Source organism: Hordeum vulgare, chromosome 5H, assembly GCF_904849725.1.
Source record: "Hordeum vulgare subsp. vulgare chromosome 5H, MorexV3_pseudomolecules_assembly, whole genome shotgun sequence".
NCBI classification, from domain to species: Eukaryota; Viridiplantae; Streptophyta; class Magnoliopsida; order Poales; family Poaceae; genus Hordeum; species Hordeum vulgare.
In genome coordinates this window covers 1,187,776-1,205,713 of record NC_058522.1, presented here as the reverse complement: position 1 = coordinate 1,205,713, position 17,938 = coordinate 1,187,776, and the positions used below count along the sequence as shown (strand labels likewise).

The following is a 17,938-nucleotide window of genomic DNA, read 5'->3' as shown; positions in this document are numbered from 1 at the left end:
TCAATTGATTCACTGATAGAACAACATTAAGACCAAACTAGCTCATAGATTCTTGTACTAAAGGAAATGATAAGCTTACACAAGGGTGGCAATCGGACTGCTGGAGTACCAGAGTATTGTTTCCTTGAGCGTCGGTTTTCAACCATGCGTGCTACGAGGTCATGGAAATATGTGTGTTATCTATTGCTACTAGCAGTCCATCCTGACATTTGCAAATGCACCATTCTCCTGATATAACTAATATATGCCTTTTTTTCCTTTTTGTCTTTTTCATTTTTTCCACTTTTCCTTTGTTCCCTTTATTCCTTGGATCTGGATGCTAGACATGTTCTTTATTCCATGGTTCTTTGTAAAAACAAAAGAGCAAAATAGCTTTGGTACGTATCTGTTCGTCTCACTCACACTTTTTCATGTACTCAAGATTACCTTCACCCGGTGGCTTGGACTACATGTTGCTATGCACAGGAGCTCCATAAGAGTCAGCCCTTGTTGAAATACGCTGCACATCTTTCTCATTCGCTTACGCTTATAAATAAATGTGTTGGTCGGTTAATGCAATTTAATCAAAACGGCACGGAGTGACCAGCCCGGATTTTTTTGAGCTGAAAACAGCTGAGCATTTAAGCATGCAATTCAACATGGCTAAGGAGATCGACGCCTAATTTAAGAAGTGAAATTTTTTAGTGTAGCCTCAATTGATATATGAATCCTCCCTGATCTTCCTTTTTCCTCATGCATGTGAAGATAAAATAAAATCAAAATGTACAATAAATAAACTATTTTTCTGCTGTTTCCAGATAAATATGGTTCTAGTTATGATTGTCCAAATGTATTACCTTTTTGAGTTAGACCAAGTTTTGACCCGCAAATAGAAAAAGGAAAAAAGGGTTTGACCAAGTTCTCAGAACAATGCATCAACGTGTACAAGATGAAATGAAGAGATTGTGAACATATGTTTCATGATTGATCTGAATTCGATGTTATAAATGTTGGTACTTGACGCACATCGTCTCTCATTTGTTAGCACATCAATTTCAATTGCAATGATTCCGCGCGTGGGCAAGATGCCTCTCTCGTTTGTGATATATAAGCCTTGATTAAAGTTATTGCAGCGAGCACCTAGCTTTCTCTTTCGTGTACTGCTAATATACTCACACCTAGCTTTATGTCCGGCTGTGTGAGTGTGACTGTCAAGTGAGCTAAATTTGTGATACTCCCTCCATTCCACAATGTAGTGCGCATGCGTTTTGCGAGATCTAAATTTCACCATAAATTTAACCAATGAGGCCGATTGTGATGGAAGCAAAAGTTATATTATTGAATCCGTATATGAATAAAGTTTTTGATGGTACAGTTTTTCCTTCCGTTGCAATCATCCACATTGATTAAATTCATTGTTTAACTTAAAAATTAAAAACCGAGGACGCACTATATTATGGAATGGAGGGAGTAGAAGCTTTAGACAGTAGGAGAATCATGTGTTCCAAACTCCAAAGTGTGAACAATACGGTATTTGGCACTTTGGCCTCCCTTTGATCGATGCTGTCTTCGGTCCCTGACGTACTCCCTTGTGCCCCGCGCTCCCTCCGCGCCCGCCCAGGCCGCCGTCGCGCCCCGCCCGCCCAGGCCGCCGTCGCGCCCCGCCCCCGCGCTCCCTCCGCGCCCCGGCCGTCGCGCCCCCGCGCCCGCCCAGGCCGCCGTCGCGCCCCTCCCGCCCCGGCCGCCATCGCGCCCCGCCCGCCCAGGCCGCCGTCGCGCCCCGCCCCCACGCCCGCCCCGTCCGCCGCGCCAGCCGCCCCGCCCGCCCCGGCCGCTGCCGCGCCCACCGCGCCCGCCCCGGCCACCGCGTTAGCCGCCCCTCCCCTTCCCTCTCCTGCCGCAGAAGGAGCTCGCCGCGGCGGCGCCGCAGCAGCAGCAGCGCGCGAGCGCCAGCAGCCGGCGCGCGCGGTCCTGGCTGTATTCCGATTTTGAGGGTTCTAGTCTTTGCCCCTGTTTTTCAACCCTTAAAAGTGTCAAAAATGTGCAATTCTCAACCCTTAAAACTGGTTTTTGTTTTAAGGGTTTGAGGGTTCTACTAGACATGCTCTAATCGCCCCCGAGTCGCCTACGTGAGACGACGCGAGGGGGGGGAGGGGAATCTTCACCACCCTGGTATTACTACCAAGATTACATATATTTAACCCAAATGATAATGTCCACACGTGTGACATGTTTGTACTTTGCCCACACGCGTCGATCCACGTTGATTCTGTTTTGCACGAATCCTAAAGGAATTTGTTGAAATTTCAGTGCAACGTAGGCATCATCGTGTTTGTGGGCGTTGGAGAGTTCGACCACACGACCCGGCAGCGCGTGGTAGACATCTACGATGTGTGGGCAAACCAGTTTCTGTCCACACAGTCACCACCTAGTCCACGCGTGTGTGGGCGAACTGTGCTTCGCCCACTTGATGCTCGTCTGTTGCTAGATGGCAACTGTAGTTGTGCGTACGTCGCAACTATGATGGGCAACTATGATTCATTGCTAGATGGCAAGTGCAATTGCGCGTACGTGCCAACCGGATAAGCATACGTGACAACTATGATTAACATACATAGCAATTATGGTTGGACCACATGTGACAACTAGTTAAACACATATGACAACTATCTCCGGATAACTAAAGTGTCATCCCGCAGGTCACTATAGTTAACTAAAACAGAGAGAGTTGTCATGTTTTCTCAACTACATTTGCCATCTCGGGTTACTAAAATTTTCATTCCCGAGGGGTAACTAAAGTTTCATCTCGCGGGTAACTAACTTAGCTGCGTCATGTATGTGAGAAGATATGCTCCGTGCCACACGCGGGGATGGGAATGAATAATACTTGTTTGGAGTGTGGTCCGAAGTAGTTGCGCCTACACGCGTTTTTGAACCGAACCGGCTCCTCTTTCGTACATGACATGTTTAACAGCCATGGGCTTTAGAACATAACCAATATAACTCCAAGATAATCTTCCTTGCCCTTGTGAAACAAAGAGAGAATCGACTCAAGGGCGTGTGATGTGACTTGTGATATAGGCCTTCCGACCGCTTTTAACAAGATAATTAAGCTACTGTAATTTAATTTGTGGTAGCTTTAGAAACACCATCTATACTACTAGTAAATATATGTAATCTTGCAACAGACTTTAAATACTAGTAAATATATGTAATCCCGCTAGAGATCCGGTCGGCGGCACAGAGCATGGTGGTGGTCTTCAACATGGCCTTCACCTTCATCATCGCCCAGATCTTCATCATGATGCTCTACCACTTCAAGTTCGGCCCCTTCTACTTCTTTGGCGTCCGCGAGCTCCTCATGACCGCCTTCATCTAGTTCTTCCTGCCGGAGACCAAGGGCATCCCCATCAAGGAGATGGACCGGATCTGCGCCACGCATTGGTACTAGAGATAGTGAAGCGCTTTGTTAAGGGCAATGGCAGACTTGAAATCTCCACTTGACGTCATCCAACGCCGTATGACCAACATCGATGGACTGCCTCAGTCCATCATAGTTTTGATGATTGATCTCCTTTGGCTAGATATATATCCCTAGTGTGGTCGTTAGCTAGAGGATGTTTATCATAGAGTTAGTTATTAATTAGTTTCGGGAAAACCTAGTTAATTATGTGTATTAATGTTGATGCGTAGCAGGAATTGAACGACTCGACAAATTAATCTACTACTGCTGTGATGATCCTGGTAAATAATATACCACGACTTTGGTGTTTAGAGATTGAAGAGCGTCCATTTACGACGTACAAATCCATATATATGTAACCAAATGTTGGGAAGCAGTAAGTTAATTATATGCCCTTAAGCAGCAACACAACACCAATCAAGATCAAATCAAACAATCAGAAATTGTAATGAAGCGAAACACATGACAAAAACAGTTCTTTTAGTAGCACACCACACCACACCACACCAATCAAGATGAATCGAAAGAACAAAAAAGTAGTGAATCGAAACACATGACACGGGCAGTTTTTTAGTAGCACACCACACCAAACCACACAGCACCAATCAAGATGAACGACAGAACAGAAAAGTAGTGAATCGAAACACATGACTAGTAGTACTTGAGTACTAATTAGACATCACCAGGGTGTTCTTAGGCGTGGCGGGCTCTGGCCGGCTGATCATCCAGACGTGGGTGAGCAAGGCCCACAGGAGTGTTATCAGCTCGCCGCCTCGCGCAATGGCATCGGCGTGAGCGTCCGACGGGGCGGCATAGAGGATCATCTCGGACCAGAAGTCCATGAGGACCTCCCATGCCTCCTCTTCTCCTTTATCCTCCAACAGCTCAATCAGCTTCTTGCCGAGCTCTACGCCATTCTTATGATCAAAGTAGGCGCAGTAGTGTGACAAGTGTGTGGCGGCGATCTTATGATCAAAGTCAGCCTTCCCCGATCTACTCACTTCCAGGATGCTCGTGGCAATGTGAGCCACCAGCATTGTATTAGCAATACCTTTGACGCCATTGGACTGTGAGAAAAGGGTTGTTGTCGGCCTGTAGTTGTAGCCTTGTGCATAGGGATGCCACGCCATTGCTTCGGTTCCTCAGTGGCTTGAGGACGGCAGTCTTCACAACTGTCGGTACCTTCTTCCGGTCAAGCACAGGGATGAGGCGATGAAGAAGAGCCAGTGGAGTTGTTCTTGGGTTGAGGGTCAATACTGAGCACTGGTTCATTTTGTCCACCCAATGATTTAGCAGCTTGCATTTTCTGCGTAGCACAAGGCCTAGTAACTTGTTCTTCCAAGGTGATTGCTGCCAAGAAGAAGCATGCCTAACATAGTGGTGGATGAGGGATACTTTAGTCCAGTTAGAGCAGATGTAAGAAGCAATCTCCCGTAGCTCGGAAAGCACAACTAGTGACGCAAGTAAAAATACGGGTACATCATCCAAGTACCACTTTCCATAATGTTTCCAGGTCAATGTATCACATTCAATGCTACATTCAATCTGTGAATCATTCCATGAAGCTTCCCCCGGCATATGAAGAGTTTCATCCAACATATAGAACAAGCTCCAACCCATGCTTAAGAGAGATATAAATATGCTCAAAATGGGCAGCAACTCCTCGAATATGAGGTTGTGAAAGATGAACAATAATAATCGTGAAGGAAAGAAAGCTCAAGTGTAATCACACCAAATGCTCTTTCATCATCACTATCCTGGAGCAACATGTGTGGAAATAAGTTATAGGCCTTCATGAAACAAGTCTCAACAATTGTATGCCTTGCAAATCGGCATCTTAGCAGCTTGAACAACGCGAATGAAAAGCATAAATCTTTAAACTGTTCCCTTGAAGACATCGGAAACATGTCATCCTGCAACTGCCAAACTTTTTCAATGATCACTAAGCTGTTGTTTTCAATCCTTGCCCCATCAGCTTGGTTGGATAACAATTTGAGACTGTAACCACTGTTGGGGAACGTCGCATGGGAAACAAAAAAATTCCTACGCGCACGAAGATCTATCATGGTGATGTCCATCTACGAGAGGGGATGAGTGATCTACGTACCCTTGTAGATCGTACAGCAGAAGCGTTAGTGAACGCGGTTGATGTAGTGGAACGTCCTCACGTCCCTCGATCCGCCCCGCGAACAATCCCGCGATCAGTCCCACGATCTAGTACCGAACGGACGGCACCTCCGCGTTCAGCACACGTACGGCTCGACGATGATCTCGGCCTTCTTGATCCAGCAAGAGAGACGGAGAGGTAGAAGAGTTCTCCGGCAGCGTGACGGTGCTCCGGAGGTTGGTGATGACCTTGTCTCAGCAGGGCTCCGCCCGAGCTCCGCAGAAACGCGATCTAGAGGAAAAACCGTGGAGGTATGTGGTCGGGCTGCCGTGGAAAAGTCGTCTCAAATCAGCCCTAAAACCTCCGTATATATAGGTGGGAGGGAGGGGAGGAGGCAGCCTCAAAACCTAAAGGTTTGGCCGAAATTGGAGGTGGAGGAGTCCTACTCCAATCCTACTTGGAGTAGGATTCCACCTTCCCACTTGGAAACTCTTTCCACCTTGTGTTTTTTCCTTCTCAAACCTTATGGGCCTTAGTGGGAACTTATTCCAGCCCACTAGGGGCTGGTTTATCTCTTCCCATAGCCCATGAGACCCCTTGGGGCGTGACACCCCTCCCGATGGTCCCCGGCACCCCTCCCGGCACTCCCGGTACACTACCGATGAGCCCGAAACTTTTCCGGTAATAAACGAAAACCTTCCGGTAACCAAATGAGGTCATCCTATATATCAATCTTTGTTTCCGGACCATTCCGGAAACCCTCGTGACGTCTGTGATCTCATCCGGGACTCCGAACAACATTCGGTAACCAACCATATAACTCAAATACGCATAAAACAACGTCGAACCTTAAGTGTGCAGACCCTGCGGGTTCGAGAACTATGTAGACATGACCTGAGAGACTCCTTGGTCAATATCCAATAACGGGACCTGGATGCCCATATTGGATCCTACATATTCTACGAAGATCTTATCGTTTGAACCTCAGTGCCAAGGATTCATATAATCCCGTATGTCATTCCCTTTGTCCTTCGGTATGTTACTTGCCCGAGATTCGATCGTTAGTATCCGCGTACCTATTTCAATCTCGTTTACCGGCAAGTCTTTTTTCTCGTTCCGTAATACAAGATCCCGCAACTTACATTAAGTTACATTGCTTGCAAGGCTTGTGTGTGATGTTGTATTACCGAGTGGGCCCCGAGATACCTCTCCGTCACACGGAGTGACAAATCCCAGTCTCGATCCATACTAACTCAACGAACACCTTCGGAGATACCTGTAGAGCATCTTTATAGTCACCCAATTACGTTGCGACGTTTGATACACACAAAGCATTCCTCCGGTGTCCGTGAGTTATATGATCTCATGGTCATAGGAATAAATACTTGACACGCAGAAAACAGTAGCAACAAAATGACACGATCAACATGCTACGTCTATTAGTTTGGGTCTAGTGCATCACATGATTCTCCTAATGATGTGATCCCGTTATCAAGTGACAACACTTGCCTATGGCCAGGAAACCTTGACCATCTTTGATCAACGAGCTAGTCAACTAGAGGCTTACTAGGGACAGTGTTTTGTCTATGTATCCACACAAGTATTGTGTTTCCAATCAATACAATTATAGCATGGATAATAAACGATTATCATGAACTAAGAAATATAATAATAACTAATTTATTATTGCCTCTAGGGCATATTTCCAACAGTCTCCCACTTGCACTAGAGTCAATAATCTAGTTCACATCACCATGTGATTCCAACGAATCCAACACCCATATAGTTATGGGGTCTGATCACGTCTTGCTCGTGAGAGAGGTTTTAGTCAACGGTTCTGCAACTTTCAGATCCGTGCGTTCTTTACAAATCTTTATGTCATCTTATAGATGCTGCTACTACGTGCTATTCGGAAATGCTCCAAATATCTACTCTACTATATGAATCCGTTTCACTACTCATAGTTATTCGGATTAGTGTCAAAGCTTGCATCGACGTAACCCTTTACGACGAACTCTTTAACCACCTCCATAATCGAGAAAAATTCCTTAGTCCATTTGTTACTAAGGATAAATTTTGACCGCTGCTAGTGATTCAATCATGGATCACTCTTTGTACCTCTCAACAGACTTTGAGTCAAGGCACACATCAGGTGTGGTACACAGCATGGCATACTTTAGATTCTACGGCTAAGGCATAGAAGACGACCTTTGTCTATTCTCTTTATTCTGCCGTGGTCGGGTTTTGAGTCTTACTCAAATTCACACCTTACAACGCAACCAAGAACTCCTTCTTTACTGATCTTTTTTGAACTCCTTCAAAAACTTGTCAAGGCATGCATCTTGTTGAAACTTCTATTAAGCGCTTTCGATCTATCTCCATAGATCTTTGATGCTCAACGTTCAAGTAGCGCAATCTAGGTATTCCTTTGAAAAACTCCTTTCAAACAACCTTGTATGCTTTACAGAAATTCTACATTACTTCTGATCCACAATATGTCAACCACATATACTTATCAGAAATTCTATAGTGCTCCCACTCACTTCTTTGGAAATACAAGTTTCTCATAAACCTTGTACAAACCCAAAATCTTTGATCATCTCATCAAAGTATATATATTCCAACTCCGAGATGCTTGCACCAGTCCATTGAAGGATCGCTGGAGCTTGCATACTTGCTAGTATCTTTAGGATCGACAAAACCTCCTGGTTGTATCACATACAATGTTTGCTCAAGGAAACCGTCGAGCAAACAATGTTTTGACATCCTACGTGCAATATTTCATAAATAATGCATCAACAACTAACATAATTCTAACATACCTTTAGCATCGCTACGAGTGAGAAAGTCTCATCATAGTCAACTGTTTGATCTCGTCGAAAACATCTTTGCGACAAGTCGAGCTTTTCTTAATAGTGACCTATCACCATCATCGTCTGTTTTCCTTTAAAGATCCATCTTTACTCAATAGTCCTATGACCATCAAGTAATTCTTCCAAAGTGTACACTTTGTTTTCATCCATGGATCCTCTCTCGAATTTCATGGCTTCCAGCCATTCGTCGGAATCTGCGCCCACCATTGCTTTCTCCATAACTCGTAGGTTCACTGTTGCTCAACAACATGACCTCCAAGACAGGGTTACCGTACTACTCTGCAGCAGTACGCGACCTTGTCGACCTACAAGGTTTGTAGTAACTTGATTCGAAGCTCAATGATCACCATCATCAGCTTCCACTTCAATTGGTGTAGGCGCCACAGGAACAACTTCCTGCGCCCTGCTACACACTGGTTGAAGTGATGGTTCAGTAACCTCATCAAGTTCTACTACCCTCCCACTCAATTCTTTCGAGAGAAACCTTTCCTCAAGAAAGGATCCGTTTCTAGAAACAAACACTTTGCTTTCGGATCTGAGATAGGAGATGTACCCAACTGTTTTGGATACCCTATGAAGAAGCATTTATCCGCTTTGGGTTCGAGCTTATCAGACTGAAACTTTTTCACATAAGTGTCGAAACCCCAAACTTTCAAGAAACGACAGTTTAGATTTCTCTAAACCTCGGTCTATATTGTGTCATCTCAACGGAAATACGCGGTGCCCTATTTAAAGTGAGTGCGGTTGTCTCTAATGCATAACCCATAAACGATAGTGGTAATTCGATAAGAGACATCATAGTATGCACCATACCAAATAGTGCGTGGCTATGACGTTCAGACACATCATCACACTATGATGTTCCAGGTGGCATGAACTGCGAAACAATTTCCACATTGTCTTAACTGCGTACCAAAACTCGTAACTCAGATATTCATTTCTATGATCATATCGTAGACAGTTTATCCTCTTGTTACGACGAACTTCACTCTGAAACGGATTTGAACTTTTCAATATTTCAGACTTGTGATTCATTAAGTAAATACTCCTGTATCTACTCAAATCGTAAGTGAAGTAAGAACATAATGATATCCACTGCGTGCCTCAGTACCCATTGGACTGCATACATCAAAATGTATCACTTCCAACAAGTTACTATCTTATTTCATCTCAATGAAAACAAGGCCTTTCTCATGTGGTATGGTTTGCATGTCACTAGTGATTCGAAATCAGGTGAGTACAAAGATCCATCAGCATGGAGCCTCTTCATGCAATTTATACTAACATGACTCAAGCGGCAGTGCCACAAGTAAGTGGTACTATCATCATTAACTCGTATCTTTTTGGCACCAATATTATGAACATGTGTAACACTACAATCGAGATTCAATAAACCATTGAAGGTGATTATTCAAGAAAATAGAGTAACCATTATTCTCTTTAAATGAATAATCGTATTGCAATAAACACGATCCAATCATGTTCATGCTTAACGCAAGCACCAAATAACAATTATTTAGGTTTAACACCAATCCCGATGGTAGAGGGAGCGTGCGACGTTTGATCATATCAACCTTGGAAACACTTCCAACACGTATCGTCACCTCACCTTTAGGTAGTCTCCGTTTATGCCGTAGCTTTCATTTCGTGTTACTAATCACTTAGCAACCGAACCGGTATCCAATACCCTCATGCTACTAGGAGTACTAGTAAAGTACACATCAACATCATGTATATCTAATATACTTCTCTTGACTTTTGCCAGCGTTCTTATCTACCAAGTATCTAGAGTTGCTCCGCCTCAGTGACTGTTCCCCTCATTACAGAAGCACTTAGTCTCGGGTTTGGGTTTAATCTTGGGTCTCTTCATTAGTGCAGCAACTGTTTTGCTGTTTCATGAAGTATCCCTTCTATCCCTTGCCTTTCTTGAAACTTAGTGGTTTTACAAACCATCAACTATTGATGCTCCTTCTTGATTTCTACTTTCGTAGTGTCAAACATCACGAATCACTCAAGGATCATTGTATGTATCCTTGATATGTTATAGTTCATCACGAAGCTCTCACAGCTTGGTGGCAGTGACTTTGGAGAACTATCACTATCTCATCTGGCAGATTAACTCCCACTTGATTCAAGCGATTGTCGTACTCAGACAATCTGAGCACACGCTCAACGATTGAGCCTTTCTCCTTTACTTTGTGGACAAAGAATCTTGTCGGAGGTCTCGTACCTCTTAACAAGGGCACAAGCATGAAATCACAATTTCATCTCTTTAGAACATCACTTATGTTCCGTGACGTTTTACAACGTTTTCGGCGCCTTGCTTCTAAGCCATTAAGTATTTGCACTGAACTATCGTGTAGTCATCAGAAACGTGTATGTCGAATGTTCATAGCATCCACAGACGACGCTCGAGGTGCAGCACACCGAGTGGTGTATTAAGGACATAAGCCTTCTGTGCAGCAACGAGGACAATCCTCGGTTTTACAGACTCAGTCTGCAAAGTTTGCTACTATCAACTTTCAACTAAATTTTCTCTAGGAACATATAAAATAGTAGAGCTGTAGCACAAGCTACATCGTAATTCGCAAAGACCATTAGACTATGTTCATGACAATTAGTTCAATTAATCATATTACTTAAGAACTCCCACTCAAAAAGTACATCTCTCTAGTCATTTGAGTGGTACATGATCCAAATCCACTATCTCAAGTCCGATCATCACGTGAGTCGAGAATAGTTTCAGTGGTAAGCATCTCTATGCTAATCATATCAACTATATGATTCATGCTCGACCTTTCGGTCTCATGTGTTCCGAGGCCATGTCTGCACATGCTAGGCTCGTCAAGCTTAACCCGAGTGTTCCGCGTGCGCAACTGTTTTGCACCCGTTGTATGTGAACGTTGAGTCTATCACACCCGATCATCACGTGGTGTCTCGAAACGACGAACTGTAGCAACGGTGCACAGTCGGGGAGAACACAATTTCGTCTTGAAATTTTAGTGAGAGATCACCTCATAATGCTACCGTCGTTCTAAGCAAAATAAGGTGCATAAAAGGATTAACATCACATGCAATTTATAAGTGACATGATATGGCCATCATCACGTGCTTCTTGATCTCCATCACCAAAGCACCGGCACGATCTTCTTGTCACCGGCGTCACACCATGATCTCCATCATCATGATCTCCATCAACGTGTCGCCATCGGGGTTGTCGTGCTACTCATGCTATTACTACTAAAGCTACGTCCTAGCAAAATAGTAAACGCATCTGCAAGCACAAACGTTAGTTATAAAGACAACCCTATGGCTCCTGCCGGTTGCCGTACCATCGACGTGCAAGTCGATATTATCTATTACAACATGATCATCTCATACATCCAGTATATCACATCACATCGTTGGCCATATCACATCACAAGCATACCCTGCAAAAACAAGTTAGACGTCCTCTAATTTTGTTGTTGCATGTTTTACGTGGTGACCATGGGTATCTAGTAGGATCGCATCTTACTTATGCAAACACCACAACGGAGATATATGAGTTGCTATTTAACCTCATCCAAGGACCTCCTCGGTCAAATCCGATTCAACTAAACTTGGAGAAACCGACACTTGCCAGTCATCTTTGAGCAACGGGGTTACTCGTAGCGATGAAACCAGTCTCTCGTAAGCGTACGAGTAATGTCGGTCCAAGCCGCTTCAATCCAACAATACCGCGGAATCAAGAAAATACTAAGGAGGGCAGCAAAGCGCACATCACCGCCCACAAAAACTTTTGTGTTCTACTCGAGAAGACATCTACGCATGAACCTAGCTCTGATACCACTGTTGGGGAACGTCGCATGGGAAACAAAAATTTTCCTACGCGCACGAAGACCTATCATGGTGATGTCCATCTACGAGAGGGCATGAGTGATCTACGTACCCTTGTAGATCGTACAGCAGAAGCGTTAGTGAACGCGGTTGATGTAGTGGAACGTCCTCACGTCCCTCGATCCGCCCCGCGAACAATCCCGCGATCAGTCCCACGATCTAGTACCGAACGGACGGCACCTCCGCGTTCAGCACACGTACGGCTCGACGATGATCTCGGCCTTCTTGATCCAGCAAGAGAGACGGAGAGGTAGAAGAGTTCTCCGGCAGCGTGACGGCACTCCGGAGGTTGGTGATGACCTTGTCTCAGCAGGGCTCCGCCCGAGCTCCGCAGAAACGAGATCTAGAGGAAAAACCGTGGAGGTATGTGGTCGGGCTGTCGTGGAAAAGTCGTCTCAAATCAGCCCTAAAACCTCCGTATATATAGGTGGGAGGGAGGGGAGGAGGCAGCCTCAAAACCTAAAGGTTTGGCCGAAATTGGAGGTGAGGAGTCCTACTCCAATCCTACTTGGAGTAGGATTCCACCTTCCCACTTGGAAACTCTTTCCACCTTGTGTTTTTTCCTTCTCAAACCTTATGGGCCTTAGTGGGAACTTATTCCAGCCCACGAGGGGCTGGTTTATCTCTTCCCATAGCCCATGAGACCCCTTGGGGTGTGACACCCCTCCCGATGGTCCCCGGCAACCCTGCCGGCACTCCCGGTACACTACCGATGAGCCCGAAACTTTTCCGGTAATGCACGAAAACCTTCCGGTAACCAAATGAGGTCATCCTATATATCAATCTTCGTTTCCGGACCATTCCGGAAACCCTCGTGACGTCCGTGATCTCATCCGGGACTCCGAACAACATTCGGTAACCAACCATATAACTCAAATACGCATAAAACAACGTCGAACCTTAAGTGTGCAGACCCTGCGGGTTCGAGAACTATGTAGACATGACCTGAGAGACTCCTTGGTCAATATCCAATAGCGGGACCTGGATGCCCATATTGGATCCTACATATTCTACGAAGATCTTATCGTTTGAACCTCAGTGCCAAGGATTCATATAATCCCGTATGTCATTCCCTTTGTCCTTCGGTATGTTACTTGCCCGAGATTCGATCGTTAGTATCCGCGTACCTATTTCAATCTCGTTTACCGGCAAGTCTCTTTACTCGTTCCATAATACAAGATCCCGCAACTTACATTAAGTTACATTGCTTGCAAGGCTTGTGTGTGATGTTGTATTACCGAGTGGGCCCCGAGATACCTCTCCGTCACACGGAGTGACAAATCCCAGTCTCGATCCATACTAACTCAACGAACACCTTCGGAGATACCTGTAGAGCATCTTTCTAGTCACCCAATTACGTTGCGACGTTTGATACACACAAAGCATTCCTCCGGTGTCCGTGAGTTATATGATCTCATGGTCATAGGAATAAATACTTGACACGCAGAAAACAGTAGCAACAAAATGACACGATCAACATGCTACGTCTATTAGTTTGGCTCTAATCCATCACATGATTCTCCTAATGATGTGATCCCGTTATCAAGTGACAACACTTGCCTATGGCCAGGAAACCTTGACCATCTTTGATCAACGAGCTAGTCAACTAGAGGCTTACTAGGGACAGTGTTTTGTCTATGTATCCACACAAGTATTGTGTTTCCAATCAATACAATTATAGCATGGATAATAAACGATTATCATGAACTAAGAAATATAATAATAACTAATTTATTATTGCCTCTAGGGCATATTTCCAACAACCACAAGGCACCCTTTTATAATTTATCAATCTTATGTCCTCTCCTGCAACTATGAGTGGAGGAAGGGAATGCTCAGTTGCTGGCCCGACATGCTGCTTTTCATCTTTTAGCTGCTCCATGTATACAACAATGAGATGTGGATTGCGCCCAAATGCTAACGAACTTCTTGCACTGTACCATGCATAATATTTGAGGAGTTTAGCAACGATAAGAGCAAAGGATGGAAGAAGGACCAATACCTCTCCGGGCTCCACATTCTTTAGCGACCATTGTCTCGGTGAATAAAAATCCTTTCCTAGCAAATTAACGGCAAGGTAGGAAGTCCATATTGCTTGAACAAGCAGTACTGTGGCAGGAGGGGTGATGTTGCGACCTTCCTTATCATCACCAGCAACTATTGCAGTGGTGTTGAGGCCAGCAATCTGAATAAGACTAGCCCATACGAAGACAGAGATGATGTGGTCCTGTGTGTGACAACTCCCTGATATGATGTGTGGACCAGAGAAAATGGCGATGACATCTTGATTACCAATGGTAGAGTTAACATACGAGAGGATGGGCAGGAACAAGGTGTTGGCACCAACGAAGAGGAAGCCGGTCAGGGGATGGTGACGGAAGCGCTGACCATAGGCACCGATCCCGACCATAACTCCTATCACGATGGTGCTCGCCACCAGAAGAGCATTCACTCGCACCAATTGCCCATCTATGTGATTAGAGAAGTCACGGATTGCTTCATCAGAGCAGTTTCCGGTGCCCATGATCTGCTTAACACACATGCCAAATCCAACGTCAACACATATTGAATTTGTTGATAAATAATTAAATATGCATGCAAAAAATAATATGTACAGTGCTACGTATGATACTAGTATACTGCAATCATACGTATTTAAATTAATAATCAACCACCAATACGAGAACAATCAGCTCATACTAAATTGCTGTACTAGCAGCTCAAACAAAAAAAAATAGATTGGTTGTTGTGCTAACAAGATTAGATTTAGGAGTAAAGGAAATTACCTCACACAAGGGTAGCAATCGGACTGCTGGAGACGTCAATCCGGACTGCTGGAGTACAAGCATGCGTGCTACTAAGTGGTCATGGAGACATTTGCTGATGCAGCCTTACCATGCCAGACGTAATTAATAAATCATGTCATTTTCCCTCTTTCATGTCTTCCACTACGTACTTTGTTATTAGGCAGGTTCTTTATTCCTTTGTTCTTTGCTGAAAAGGAAAGCTCTTGTACAATATACACTCTTTTGTCTCATATACACATCTAATGTAGTAGCTGATTCAGTGCTGTATAAACGTCGGTGCTCGATCTCTCCGGCTCATATTAATTCTCTAGGAGCAAGAACGAACTTATATTAGACAAGTTTCACCTATGAGCAAGAACGATTGCTTCGAAGCAAGGGGAGTACATGTCTATTTCACGATCGGATTTGAACCACCCACTATACATTTACAGCATGTTTTTTCATTTATGTTGTCCCTCCTAGCTGGTGTAAATCAACTTTGCATTTGAAGTTACATAGTATCTGTGATGTGATGTGAGCATCTTTAAAAGGAATTCCAGATTCCTGACGTACGGCTTGTAGGGCTGGTTAGCGCATGTGTCTCCTCCTTTGCCTACCTAGCCTGGATCAGGTGGCGTCCTGTGCATTGTTAGTGTAAAAATGGAACCCCCTGCTACAGATCATCGGAGACAAGAAAGGAGAGAGGAAGAGACAACACACAAGATTTCCCGGTGCACGAACACCTTGTCGCCCGAACGGCTATTTGTGTATTCCGGCGAGCTCGTACTCACCCCCACTTGTTACAATGTCCAACACTAGGATTTTATACCACGCACACGAAGGACATGCTCTCCGCGCTCCTGCCTGCTCGCGCCCATGACCTAGCACGCTCTGGCGGCGTCCTCCGCGCGCGCCTGCAACGCCCACGACGCACCGAACCCTCCCGATCGCTACGCTCCCCTAGACGTAGTATCTAACAGACACGCACGCACACGGCGCCACCCTACCCTGGCGGCCCGCGCACACTGTGCACGCACACACGCACGCCACTGCCGCGGACCCGACGCACCAGACGCACCTGGTGGGCGCCCACACACGCACGAAGCGCGCTAGCTCGCCGCCGCGGCTTATTCCAACGCAACACTCACCCCCTAAGCCGTGGCTTAGAGTAGCGCGGCGTTCTCGACGTCGACGTCTCCCATCAACGCATATTCCTCCGCCGTCGGCCCCTTCCTCCGATGAGAATCCTTCTTGAAATGACCCCGCTCGTCGTAGTGGTAGCAGCGCCCGCGTCGGTTCTACCGGACGCTTGACGCCACGCTCTTGCCGTCGTCGTCGTCGTCCCGCACACTGCCTCGCCGGCGCTCCCGCGCACGCCACCGCTCCGCGGTGAGCATCAGCTGCTCCACGCCATGGTCGGCACCGTCCTGCCCGCGCCGACGCAGCCGCTCGTCGAAGGCTTTCAAGCGACCAAGGGCGTCCTCAAACACCATGGGCGAGACATCGCAGAATTGCTCGATTCCGGCCACCGCCACGTACATGCGATCCGGCACGGCGTTGAGCAATTTGTTTACCATCGCGGCGTCGTCCAGGGTCGATCCGAGCCCCGCGTAACGCGCCGCCATCCCGCTGATCTTCCCCGCAAATGCGTCCAGGGACTCGCCGTCGTCCATGCGCAGCCGCTCGAAGTCGCCTCGGAGCGTGGCCAGCCGCTCCACCCGCACGCGATCGGCTCCGACTAACCGCACCTTGAGAGAGTCCCATACCTCCCTCGCGTTCGCCGCAAACTGCATCAGCAAGTCTTCCGGCAGTGCCGTGAGCAACATCGCCCGCGCCGTCTTGCACTTCCTGGTGTCCACTGCTGCTCCATCCGCCTGCTGCACCACGCCACACAGCCCCCCGACATCAAGGATAGCCTCCACCTTGATTGACCAGGAGGTGTAGCCCGTTGGTACCAGCGGCAGGAGATGCATCGAACCCGACGCACCGCCGCCCCGCCGCCCCCGTACGGGACTATCGACATGGCCGCCGGCGCGTGATGTGACCTCGCTCTGATACGAGATGTTAGTGCAAAAATGGAACCCCCTACCGCCGGCGATCACCGGAGACAAGAAGGCAGAGAGGAAGAGACAACACACAAGTTTTCCCGGTGCACGAACATCTTGCCTCCCGAACGGCTACCTGTGTATTCCGGCGAGCTCGTACTCCACCCCCACCTGTTACAATGTCCAACACTAGGATTTTATACCCAGGCACACGACGGACATGCTCTCCGCACTCCTGCCTGCTCGCGCCCACGACCTAGCACGCTCTGGCCGCGTCCTCCGCGCGCGCCCGCAACTCCCGCGACGCACCGAACCCTCCCGGTCGCTACGCTCCCCTAGACCTAGTCTGTAACAGACACGCACGCACACGGCGCCACCCTACCCTGGCGGCCCGCGCACACGACGCACGCACACACGCATGCCACTTCCGCGGACCCGACGCACCAGACTTACCCGGTGCGCGCCCACACACGCACGAGACGCGCTAGCTCGCCGCCGCGGCTTATTCCAACGCAACATGCATATGCAAGATAGGAAATAGCTTTGCTTTAGACAGTATGAGAATCATGCATGTGTTTCCAAGTGTGTACAATACAATACGGTCTTGCCATTGGCACTTTGGCCGCTCTTTGATTCGATGCTCTTTGGCGATTAATTAAGCTCGGAATCTCCTTTTGATATAGCTTCTGTGTTGCTCCATCTCTTTTATATATTTCGGCCTTACTTCTCACTTTACGTATCCATTGGAATCTCATATATGTTGTGGTCTTTCCGTAGCTCTAGTACGTCACTGATATATCTTGGTT

General features: G+C 46.5%; 1 pseudogene; it reads right to left on the bottom strand.

Moving 5' to 3' along the window:
* Nucleotides 1-4,110: 4,110 nt before the first annotated feature.
* On the bottom strand, nucleotides 4,111-14,843 carry LOC123452419 (annotated as a pseudogene).
* Nucleotides 14,844-17,938: the final 3,095 nt, after the last annotated feature.